General features: G+C 34.9%; 1 protein-coding gene across 30 annotated transcripts in view; it reads right to left on the bottom strand.

Moving 5' to 3' along the window:
- The window catches only part of TENM3 (teneurin transmembrane protein 3), a 1,291,378-nt gene that overhangs the window by 367,429 nt on the left and 910,354 nt on the right, over positions 1–13,595 (bottom strand). For 24 of the 30 annotated variants that reach the window (XM_071432135.1, XM_071432137.1, XM_071432120.1 and 21 more), the window contains one exon: positions 4,365–4,438. The exons of the other annotated variants lie outside the window; for them this stretch is intronic. The gene's annotated coding sequence lies outside the window, so the exon portion shown is untranslated. The remainder of the gene's footprint in view (positions 1–4,364; positions 4,439–13,595) is intronic. 30 annotated transcript variants of the gene reach the window in all.

Below are 13,595 nucleotides of genomic sequence, written 5' to 3'. Positions count from 1 at the left end.
CATTTAAATGCACAAAAAAAAAAAATTATTTTAAAAAATAAAAAGAAATTAAATATATTCTTAGGTACATCAAACTTCGACCACAGTTCCCCACTCAGTCTGGCAAAACTCCATGAGAGGTTTTACACTGCATTGCCTTTTGCAGCTGAATGAGGATGGATTCAAACTACTTTGCTATGTCCTGATCTCACTCTGTTTTGAAGGTTAAACTGGAGATGCCATAAACCGGTACCTGGAAGTTACAGAATTACACAGAAGTTTTACCTCTCTGCCTGAAGTCATGTATTTTTTTTCCTGCTTTATGTCAAGTTTTAGGTAAGTCAGAATATATTTGAAGACTCACAATATATTACTGGATTATTTAAGAAATTTTATAAAGACACAAATAAAAGACCTTTTCAGCTTGAATGATCTGGAAAAAAAATCTCTTCAATCTTTAAAAATCTCTCCACAATCTTTGGGTTTTCCATGCAAGCAAGGAAAAACAAAGGAATTAACATTTTATGAAACATTTCAGTTAAGGCCAAAACCATGTATTTCTTCATTTTTGTACTCTCACACCTTTTGTTACATTCTCAGCAAACACAGCAGATCTCAGCAAGATATTTAACAAGGCTAAAAGACAACCTGATTGAAGTTTTGAGAACAAAAGCAGGCTGAAAACACATTTCACTTTGTATTAAAAACATTCACTTCTTCATTGTCTTATGCGACTCATTTCAAATTTAAAAAAAATAAAATTAAGATACACAAAATTTTCATTATGTATTTCCAAATTTTTTTAAATTAAAAATAGTTGATTTAATTTTCATGTGTTTAATGAACCCCATCAGTTATTCATACATTCTTTATCATTCAGTTCAGCTACCAATCAAAGTTATGCTTGAGAACAAGGACAAAAAGCAAGCAGGATCAGGAGTACAGTTAGATTTCCTTACACTAACAACTATCATAAATTATTTACTGAACTTCAAAGCTTTGAAACTGGTGATGAATATGGTAGGAAAAATAAGATGTGTTTGTTTACTATCAATTATTAATTACATATGTTTTACAGTATAAGATGAAGAAAATAATAAAAATGTATTGTGCTCATTTCACTAAAATTTACTGTTCCATTTCACTAAAATTTACTATATCCATTCAGAGATTATGCATTAATTATTTGGTAACTTTGTCATAATAACACATGCAAAAAACCTGACAAGTTAAGAAAAAAAAGGGATTAAATCCATACTTTGCAGTAAGAAACATACATATGTATACGCAAAACATTACTCAGGACTAGGGAAAATGAAGTTCTGAATCAAAACAAACTACTTATATAAGCCAACCCGAGTAATAAAACATTTAGAACCAGGAATACAAATGATAGCTGAACTAAATTCAGTTGCAAACCAGACAGATCAAAGAATTAACATGTCAGTCCCTCTACACAAAGCAGGAACCAAACCAGCCATTAAAGGCCCAAATTTTCTAGTGATTGGAAGTAAATCTGGGATGCCCAACTGTATGGCTGTCTGGCAGATAGCTGCTGGTTTTCACGTGCCTTAGGTCAGACGTGGCAAACTTCACACTTCTAACCAGTGCTCTTTGTAATAGATTGGATGAAACACGTTTACAAAAGAATCAATAAATGTAAAGACTGGAAAGAATTAGAGAGGCTTGCAGGCTTGTACCTATTGTCTGGGGGAATTAGATGTCAGTTTGAGCACTATAACTCCAACAAAGGTTTCCTAGTTTTAATTTACTAGAACACATAATGGGCTATGTAGAAGCTGGGAAACACTCATCTGTCCGAATATATTACTTAACAAACAATTTAATTAATGTTACAAACATTATTATAGTCTGGCATACTCCTCTTCTGCTTATTCACTCCTACTTTGCAATCTTATCATCAAAGGGCATTTCTTTGTGAGGCTGTTCCACTAACTCTCAGAAGCAAGAAACAATGCAAGATGCTCAAAACATGGATCTAAATTAATTGCAATACACAGGAATGCTAAAAGCTAAAATAACTAGAGATACACAGCATATATATTTGCATAACTTAAGCACTTCTACAGGTTAGCTATACTACATCCTAAATACATATCTTAAGAAAATTTTCCATTTGTAAACTATTGTATAAAACAAATGTATAAAATAAGACAAGTAAATAACTGTTGGCTAGAGTGAAAAGAAAGAAAAGATCAAGAAAAACAACCCAAAACACCACCACCAGGATTTTCTAAAAATTTCAAGAAGACTGGCTGATGTGAGAAAATATAGCTCAAGTCTGGTTCACAAAATATCTTTCCTGAGGTTGTTCAATTCTTCAACTAGTTCTTGTGAAACACAAGATCCATACACTTTTAATATTTCACAATTACCAGATTTTTATACATCAGCTCGACCTGACTTTTGTTCAAATGTGCAACCTAAATAAAAAAGACACAACTTTTGTATTCCAATAAAATAAATAAGACATAAGGTGTAGTTTAACACCATGCTGAACTTCAAGGGTTACCTTTGATATTCACAATACATTTTCTCACATTATCTGATATATAAAGTAAAAAATCAGGAAACAAAGATGAACAAACCATCCATAAGCTTCTCCAAATAAACCATATGGTCTAGTGTTCCAACAGACAAAATGAAATTTTAAACACAATAGGATTGTTTAATGCCATATTCCACTGGGTAAAATTGGATACAGAAGGTTGGATTTCTCCATCCCAGGTTCCCTCTTCAAACCACAAACTGTTCATGTGCAGCTGATAAGTACAGTATCTCTGAAACTCCCTTTATAACCCAGTGCATACATTGAAACAATCACTGGAGTGCATTTTTTCCCAGGGAAATGCACAAAGAACCCAATTTCTGAAGACAGAAATGTATTCTATCACAGGGTTTTGAATAACAAGTTATTGAGTTCTTGTTCTATCATGATGGGAAAGTCTCACTTGGGACTTTTTGGTTCATTTGACAAGAAGTTGTTATGACTGTAAAGGCAAAGGTATACATATATCTACATTACAAAGAACGTCCTTGTTACCAAGAAAGACTTTGTCGAAATTCCTAACCCCAGACAAAGGAAAGCATAATGTGTTTTCATCTTGATGTATTAAATGCTTGCATGTTCAGATATGGGAACATTGCTGTATGTGGTACACTGCATGCTGCTGGATTTGGTTTCCATCCTGTCAGCAACAACCTGTGTGGTTGATGCCCTCACTTGTGCTTCAGCCAGTACAAAATACTGCATCACTACATCTACAGCGACGCATTTTGGCATCCTGCTTTCTTCTCATTTAAATCTACTTGAACAACTTGAGAGCCTTGTCACTTGGACAGCCAAGGTCATGATTTTTGAAGAAGGTTCACTGCAGGCAAATCCCAAAGGGATATATGAGTGTCTCTTTGTCTGGTCACATCAAAAGAAAGTTTTAAAAAGGGTTAATCGACACTTTAAAATAAAAAGGAAGTGCATTCCACAACAGAAGCTCCTGTTTATGCTCCTTTGGGCTGTTCATTGTAGAAATCTAGTTGACAGAAATTGGAGTGAAAAGCTTAAAAACAGATATTCCTAGAAAAAGCTGCCTAGAAAAGGAGAACACCCAATTAATCTCTTGGTATATCCTTTATCCTTAGCAAATGATAGCATTCCACAGTGTGGTAACATATTACAAAGTTCCTTCTCTGAAAAGAAATCTTACTAAAATTTATATTTCAGCATATCCTTTAATTTCTATAATAACACAAAATTAAGTAATTAAGATGTTAAAAAATAAAAGCAGTACTTCATTCTCTTGGTAAGCTCCTACCTTTCCCAATAAGGGGAGAGTTACTACCACCCTTCTATAATTGATGAGTGCCCAGTTTTTAAAACTGAGGTACAGGGGCTGGCCCTCCAGTATTTTGAAAGCAGGCAAAATCCATCTTCAGTCAATAATGTTTTCTCACAGTGAGAAACTTCAGGGAAATACTGTTCTGGCAAAAAGTGTGATTGACCTTGCCTCAATCAGAAGCTATATACACTCCTATAAAATCCACTATCATTGTGGTTATATAACTGAACAAACAGTTAAAGTACTTTTTCTGCTGCCAGTGAGAGAGGGAAGAAACACCTATTTAAAGTATTTGCCAACAAGAGGTGGGGTAAGTAGGAAGTTCTGCACTCCAATGGATGAAGGGTAAAAGGTATGTAATATTGGTAAAAGATAAGCACAAATATTACTGGGCATAGACATCCACAGAAACAGGCAAACTGTTTTATGCATAGTAATGTAACATTTCTTAAACACCACTCATTTTTCCAGTTTCTTTTCACTTCCCTTCCAATACAATACCAAACAACACACTTAATGACAGCTTACCTCTAAAGATAAAGAAATAGTTGCCTGATTCTTGCCAATGTCTCACAGACTTTCTTTCACCTTGCAATAGACTCCTATGGAAAATGGAAAGCAAATTACTGAAGCAGAATCAACCAGAAGTGTGCTCTTTCTTGCTAACACAAAATTACAATCAAACTACATTTTTTTTAAGTATTTCAGTGTAAGAAGTGTTCTCCTCTGCAAGGTGAACAAAGCAGTCCAACAAGAGCTGCAGGATGAAAGCAGCTTTGGTTTATGCTCAGGTTCAGGAAAAGGATTCAGTGGACAACAACAGAAATATGAAGCAGTTGGTCCCTACTTGCTAGTTCATCCCAAACCAGTAAGCATTTACTGCAGGGATGGGCAAACACTGGCACGGGATGCTCAGAGGGGTCACGGGGTCTCCATCCTGCCGGGATTCGAGACTCAGCTGGACCCAGCCCTGAGAAACCCCACCCAACCAGGCCTGCTTGGGGCTGATCTAGGAGATGAATGAGGAAACCACTGGAGGTCCCTCCAAACCTAAATAATTATTCGTATACAATCAGAGAATAATTTTTAGTAAAAAGAATAATTTTTTTTTCTAGTCGTACAACCTCTGCATTTAGGCACACTGTACTCCTGCCAGAGCAAGTAGCCTGAAGAATATGGCAGCTTTCATGATCCATGGAAGATTAATAAGTGACTGCCACATAGCAGAAATTAGAAATTTTGGAATTTTCTGATACTAACACCCAGAGAGGTAACAAGATCCAGGACACCTGAGGTATGCTATTTCTTTTCTTTTCTTTTTTTTTTTTTTTTTTTTTTTTTTTTTTTTTTTGTTCTATAACAATTATTTCTCATTTGATTTTTAAATATTAGTAAATAAATAATTTTTGTTCTGTCACATTCTCCAGGAAGTTTTGAAGCTAGTATAAAAGCAGATTGACTGCTTTGTCTCATTATAAATTTTAGGGTGTCATTAAATACCACTCCAGAGAACGTTTCCAAATTTTAGGTACCCCTGTGCAAATTTTTTTTTCTTCTCTCCTATATGAATCTCTATGTAGCAAGTAATCCTGCTGCAAATCTTAATTCACAAGTAGATTTTCTGTCAATATATTTCCACTGTTAATCTAGACTACAAAGGCAGAGCAAAAGAATCATCCATCTAGGAGACAATACCTTAAATTTAGCACTAACATGACAAATTTTTCTTTCCACAAAATTAAACCTGTCAGTCCACATCTGTTCATGAAGAAGGAAACAACTCAGTATTCCAGCAACTTCTATTCCAGCAACCTTTCAAAACAAAAGTCTAAGCTTACTATACTCATCTCCAGTACAGGAATCATTAACATAAACTATCTCTTGATTCATGAGCATCACAGCAGGCAAGACATCACTTTCTCCCACTCTGCACTTGCAGTTGATTTTTCCATGTTTATGCTGTTTGGATAGACAAGTAGTAGGGCACACTGAGCTGCAAACCCCTTCAGAAGCACACCTGACACTGCTTTAGATTAAACACTTGCTGCAAGTACCAGTGTGGGATATTTTGTGCACAGAAATCCATCAGACCATACTGCTGTTAAGACATTAATACAGTTTAGCCCATTTGAGAGATTTTTGAATGCTGGTGCCCAAGCCATTTGTCCTGCATCCATGGTACTGGTCCAGCTAATCAATAGTACTTGTAACTCAGCAAGACTGAAAAGGCAAACCTATGGTCCAGAACAACAAACATGGCTTGCTTATGAACTCTCAGTTATGAAGGATGAAAAAAAATTTTTTTTTTGCCAATGATGCATTAACAAAGTATTCTGTTTGTTAAATACCATGCAGCCCACTCAGCATTAACTGGTGCAATCCTCATATGAATTGACATCATTCATATAAGTACCATATTTCATAAAGGCCTAACTAAAATTTTAGAGCATTTTCTTGACCCAAATGGCACGTTCTACTTTTGGCAACTATGTATATTAAAAAGAAGGAAGCAAATTAAGACAAACTAGCAGGGAAAAAAGTAATCTTAGAATGTTCAGGTAGTTTCTGTTCTGTAGAAACCACATATACAAATGTCAGATTTTCTTTAATTATTTTTCTCCTAACTATATAGTTAAACCATCCAAGAGACCCCATGGTGGTAGCTGTCCTAAAGAATCAATTTCAACTCTTGACACAAAATACAACATGCTAGGACATTTAGCAAAAATTCAATTATATTATAAAACATTTTAGCCAACAAAGATATTAATTTTTCCCATTTCTCTTCCCATTTTACAACTTTATCAGCATTTTAAGGAATCAAAAAGATTGTCCTTATTTTACTATTTTCCAAAATCTAAAGACAGTTACTTAATGAGCAAAAACATTTGCTTGCAACCCAGAGTGATCCTCACATGCCAAGAACCCTTCAGATAAAGTAGTTCTGTCAGGAGCCTGAAAATGACTTTTTTTAGTCGTTATCATATTTTCTGATTTGCAACTTATCACTGTTTATTTTTCCTCTACCAGAAAACACCCAAACCTTGGGCCTTATCTGTTAGTCCTACTGTATAATTTACTGCCAGAAAGATAAAACCACGTAGCTGATCTACTCACATCTCCAGCTCAGAGCTACAGTTCCTTATCACACAGCTTTATACAGCTTAAAGACTCAATGTACAGAAGAGCAGTAGCCCAAACCAATTACTGTGATATCAACTACTAGATTTTTCTACCTAAGAATTCCAAAACCCACTCCTCAACTTGGATACCTGTTACTCTATGTTCCAGCTAAGCAATAGGAACAAGGATATTTCTTAGTTCTCCTGGTCTATGTTTTCGGTAACTGATTGCTCGGAGGCCATGTGAGAGCATGTGAAGCTTGGGGTTTGGGTTTTTTTTTTGTTTTTTTTTTTTTTTTTGCTTGGGTGTTTTGGTTTTTGCCGGGCTTTTCGTTGGGGAGAGGTAGGTGTGGGATTTTTTCAGTTTTTTTGAGTGTTTTGTTTCTAATCAAAACCTTTTCCTTTACAGATAAAAATAATTGTTTAAGCGTGACTATATTTTTTCCATCCCATATCAACACCTTTTAATCTCTTATGCTATTATTTGTAATTTGTGATCTAATTTTTCCTATAAATGCTTATTTTTCATCTCTGGGCTATGTCAGTGAATATTTCTTTTCCCCCAATATACCTGTTCTCACAATGCATTGTAAAGTAGAAATCTAAAAGTAATCTAACACACACATACTTAATGGAAGTTGGTTTAAGTTCAGTGTGCTGTTTCACACCATTAATACAGACTGCGATCAAACACAGAAGTTATCTGTATTTCCACTTATGAAAATAAAGTATCAATGAGAAGTAAATGAAAAACAAATTTCTGACTGCAAGGACCGAGGTGTTAAATATAAAGCAACATGAACTGCATTCAAAACAACTAATTAGCAAACAACTAATTCCTATTCAATTTATGGAATTATGCTATATACATCACAGTATTATTCAGCAGAGGGCATTCTGCTGATCAGATATTATGTAGACATGAGCTCCATTTTAGCCTTAAATTTGTATTCAAAGGAGCAAAATAAAGAGCATGTAACAAAAATTTTTTAAAAATTGTCATTGCAAATAAATTCTCCTGAAGGAATTCTCGACATCATAGGGATGACACTGAACACACACATGGAGCAGATTTATTTTCCACAAGCATCTGAGCACTTGACTAGGACTGGGACCATTCCTTTTTCATAAATGGAAAAACCAGGGTGAAAGGTTATTTTCATAAACTCAGTGGCAGGCATGAAAAGAATCAAAAAATTCGTAATTACAATAATTTTACTCTTTTGAAGAGAAAATGTAATATCTTTAAATGCTAATTAATTGTTTGATTTATTAATAAAGATTGATTTATTAATTGATTTATTAATAAAGATTTCAGGTGAAACATGCTTAATTTTACCCAAATAACTAGTAAACACTGAACAGCTGATATTAAACATTCCTTTCCATGCACCTCAAAACCAAGAATGCTAGATGCAAGAAATACAATATCTTGAAATTGTGTAATCTGCTTTTCAAAAGCAGATTGGAAGACCTAAATAGAATTTGTTTTATATAAATCTAACATCACCCATCTCTACCTGAAAGGCCTAACATCTCTTACTAGTTCAATGATATTACTGAATAAAGAAGCTGCCCAGTACATCTTGGGGTATGTTTCTATCATGATGAAAACAATTTAAAATTGGAAATAATGTTTATTTACATCATCAATATTCTATTATTGATTTTTTTCTTATTTGCAATTTTTCCTTTTAAAGCATCTTAGAATATTTTTGAACAGCTGGTTCATTCTCTTTGATATCTATATATTTGGAATTTCATACCCAGAGTTTTTCTAGAGTATCCCAAATTAATTGACACATTTTATTTCTAAGTCAGCCACTTACCAAAGAAACATGACTACCTCACATTAACTAACTTCGTAGTAGCAACATGTTAGGCTAGAGACCAATTATTCTAATTATCTTAGGGTTCACAGCTCAGACAGATTCTTAACTCCTGATGAAATCTCCTGTTTTCTTGCAGCAGTACATACTGAAAATGTTGTTTTTAAAGGATAAGCCATCCAGAATATTTTTATGCATTTGCCACAGGCAAATAGTATTTTCTTCTGGACAATTTGATCTTGCACCATAAATTGTACACAAAGCGCGTGTTTCACTCACAGATCAATTCGGTAAAACGAAGCAGGAAATTTTCTGAAAGGGAAGGATTTTGCTTTAAGATCTTCCACATCATCATTTTTTCACTTGGTCAGAGAAGACAACTGGACACTTACAGCATGCGACGTATTTCACTGCTCTCCTCCTTTTGAAGGGCACAGAGCTGTCAGACCATGGGGAAGAGCAATAATGGATTTGTAACCAAGAAGTACTTTGTCTTTGGGAGAGCACTCAGAAAACATTAACTACACAGCAATGGCTAAGAGGTCTTTGTTGTCCCAGTAAAAATGAAACTATTTTTGTTATCTGTGACTTCAGTCAAACTCTGACCTTACGATCAGAAAGTCAGAACCATGTGCATAACTCAGTAGCTTTGGTCAGAACCATGGTCAGGCCTCTACAGTGGATCACTGCAAGGATGGAAAACACCTTCTGGTCAAAAACTCAAGTGCTTGTGGGCTGTGCTGTTTATTCTGCCATACTGTCAATTTAAACCTTATTACCTTCAATTAACAGCTGCAAATTACTACATGCATATATACATATAGTTCATTAATATGAACATACTGTGTGGCTCCAGCAACTACTTGGCTCAAGTAACCATTTAAACAATGTCACTGAATTAAACAAATCATTGTGGCGTGAGCTTTGGTTTCATTTTTGAATCTTTTAGTATTCGTTTTCATGAAAGAAATGAAAGTAGAGTTTTACAGAATACATAAAGGATAACAAAAAAAGTGCACACAGCAGTCTGCTTTATTCCACACAACTGGCTAATCTTTGGTACAAAAGCACCGTTCAGATGTTAATCAATTCAGATACACAGCTTTACAATAAGAACTAAAACTAAAATAGAAAGAGTAGTGAACAGAAGTGTTTAAGAATTGGAAACTGATAAAAAGCTCTTATAGCCAGATATTCCACAGTCTAAACTGCAAACCTGCCTTAGTTACCTATAACCACATGTGATTATTAGCATTGTGAAATTCTGTATATAGAAAACAGAGAGGAAACGTCTTAATGTACAGCCGTGCTAAATACACCAGAATTAACCATTGACAGAAAATCATGAGATGGTATAAGAGGGGTTTTTATAGCATAAAAATATTATGAATAATGGTATTATTTGTATAAAGTTAGGAATTCTACAGATAATAAAAATAAGTCAGTTTGTTCTAAAACAACTTTGAAGGAAAATAATAAAGGCACCTCTTTGATGCCCAGAAAAATATACCAGCACACATAGAAACAATTTCACCCACAGTCCCCCTAACAAATAAACAAAAACAAAGCAACACATCCAGACACTAAACAACTTGTCACAAAGAATTTTAGTCTCTTCAAAAAGCTCTTTAAAAATCTTGCCTAGCGAAGGCGAACAGTAAAGAGGTGAAACTAAGCACTATGCTCATTCTCTATCCAAACCATCGACTGCATATTTTTTCACTCACTTGATACTTTTTCTGGTCACTTCTTGTGTCCTCCCACCTGCTCCTGCACAGACCTTGTTTAATAGCTGAGCTCTCTTGTCATGCATGGCCGTGATTCTAAAGGACCAAAGGCTGAAACAGAGGATATCAAGTACTTTCCTCCTACTAGCTGTTCAAATCTTTTCAACTGTGAGGAGCTGATATCCAACATGTACTTTCACTACAACTGAAAAAATATTTTACCTTAAAGTAAAATAAAACCCGGACTTGTGCAGCAGAGAGAAAAATCCAGCTATTTTTTGCTATATGAGTCATCCATTTGATTCAATTTTTAATCTGAGATCAGTACTACCCATAAACTCAGCCCATGCAAAACAAGACACAGAAAATAACTTAATTGTTTCAAAAGAACACTTAATGTAGCTACCCAATTTTGAATTTTAAAAGTCCACTTCTGGAAGGCAGCTTTCCACTCTCTTGCAATACTGTGTCACTGTTTCATTGATATTTAAAATACGCAGTCTATTGTCAGCGTGATGATTTTTTTTCAAGGCAGAATGTGTGAGGCTGACACTGAAATATCCATTTCTTATATTTCATCCTTCAAAAACCAGATTGACCTCAAGTTTCTACTTGTGAGCCATGACTTTCAGCTTCACCCATCCCTAGGTACTTGCTACACATTGTCAACACCAGCCAAGAAAAACAGTAACAACCCAACCTCCTTGAGATTGGCTTCTTCTAGGATTTCTCTACTAGGAAGTTCCATACATTTTCTTCATCTCAAAATACTTATTCTCAGGATAATACAAGCTCAATTTTCTTCCACACTGTTGAGTCTGCTCTTGATACAGATTGGCACTTTTTCAGTTCCCAAGTATCCCTAGGAGCTTCCTGTCTTACCCAAAACACGACAAAAATCTCCTCCACAAGCAGGCTTAAGAAAATGTCAAAATTGACAGTATGACTCAAAGATTAAAAAAAAAAAAGGGTGAGGGGAGGAAGTTTTCATGCCTTATTAATACATATTAAAAAAACCCTCTTGTAATTACTGAGTTTTGTGCAGCACAAAGGAAGAATTAAATATTGTTGCACAGTCTGCTAAGCAATTTTTATATCAACAAAACCGCAACATGCTACAATAAATTTTATTTGAAGACAATTTTTTTTGACAGATAAGAAGTTAATGCAGAACATTTTGAATGTTACTAATTTAAATCCAATAAATCACAAAAGCCTACCTTTTATCAAGAATTCATACTTTGGAAAAAAAATTGGTTTTACAGATTGAAACACAACCACTTAAAATGTTTAAAGTTGCATACTTCATTTGTGCACATTTCAGCCCTTTGAAATAGATCATTTTTGTACTGCAGTCCTAACTGGCTGTTGTCAGTTCTACATATAAGCTTCCTGCTAACAATGCATATATGTCCTTTCAAGTGGTTAAATTGGGGATCCTGCTTTACAGTACTCACACTTAAAACTGTTTCATGATTCCCAATATTAGTGCTAACATGTTAAAAAAAAGAAAAAAGAAACAAACAACAAAAATACCAAACCCTGAAACCTCCCCCACAGAACAAAAAAACCCCAGAAAATAGAATACATTAATAGCCCTTTCTCTTATTATTTATATTGCATTACTTATAAAAACAAAAAAACAAAAAAAATCATCTCTTAAACTTTACGTGCCAGATAATCAAGCAATAATAAACAAAAGAAATTAGTTTCTGAGCTTTAAGATACCTCTGTCAAATCTCAAATATTTAGAGAGAAGGTCTGATTTCTGTTAGATGTGATTCTTTCAGCTAAACTCAAATCACAAAATACTTGGTCAAACACATTTATTTTTTGAGTCACAAGAGTCCTTCTCTTGAGGTTCTGACTGAAAACTTCTCCACTTCATGAAATCAGGCTAAAGGTAGCTAGGAATCTGCCAGATGAGCAACAAAAACCTCCCTTTCTCCTCAAATAACAATGATCCATTTATTATTAGCTTTTCCCTCCTTTTCACCTTTAGTCAAAATGGTTTATCATTTTCTCTCTGATCAATACATTTTAAATGACCAAACTTTTGTCCAAGTACTTTCCCTCAGGCTAATCTTCACAAGTTCAACCTTTCCTTGAACACTCTATAGCAGTTATTTTCAACTAGAAACTCAGAAATTTTTACTTTTAATTACAATATACATTAGCGAAATACATTGAAAAAGTGCATCTCTTTAAAGTTCATTTTGAAATCAGGACTGTGATGTGTTTCAGCAGCAGCAAAATATGGTTGCACAACTAAATTTCCAAGAGTATTAAAACAACTCCCTTTTTTTTTTGGTCAGTTATTCTCCAAGTTTTCTGAAATGGCACTGAGCATGTTCTCAGTATCCACCTTCTGCTAACACACTATCAGCTACTTGTAATTGTGGGTTTTTCAGAGAAGGTTTGCAAACCAAGATGCATCAGATAAGCTTCAACCGGCCTATTCAGGGAAGGAAAGAGTAGCAGAAACGATAGGAAGAGTAAAGTGTCACCGGATTATATAAAACACTGCAGGTCATAACTAATTCTCATGACAGATGGTGACATTGTGATTGGCAGGTGGCAGTGAAATAGGGCCTCAGCATTTACAGAAGGTAATGGGAAACTTCACAGACCATTTGTGCTGAAGATGCTGGCCAAAGCTGGTGGAAAGCCATCACCATCATGCACTGGAAAACTTCCACCACAGTCCATGCCAATAGCTCTAGACAACTCTTTTCAGAAGCCACTGGCAAAGAGGAATTATTTGGACACACCAGGCTCCTGACTACCAAAACAAGCGGCACCGAACTGTGGGCCGAGTGGTGTGCTTTGAAAGGCAAAGCCTCCCTCCTGCCTTGGACACGAGACATGCATCACCATCTTGACCTAAATGATTTATTCAACTCTTGCTCTTAAAAAGATCACTGCTTGCTCCTTGCTTGCTAACTATAATGAAAATATTAAGATGTCAAACTATAATGAAAATATTAAGATGTTTATTTTGTCATTCTGACATTTTTGGTATTGACACAACATTTTAGAGAAGAGGTAGCTCCTTCCTAAAGGGCTTTCAGTAACTTTAAA

This window comes from Agelaius tricolor, unplaced genomic scaffold, assembly GCF_023055355.1.
Source record: "Agelaius tricolor isolate 1412-34295 unplaced genomic scaffold, bAgeTri1.0.p SCAF_8, whole genome shotgun sequence".
NCBI classification, from domain to species: Eukaryota; Metazoa; Chordata; class Aves; order Passeriformes; family Icteridae; genus Agelaius; species Agelaius tricolor.
Note: the sequence above shows the minus strand (reverse complement) of the source record. Positions and strands in the feature narration are given on the sequence as shown.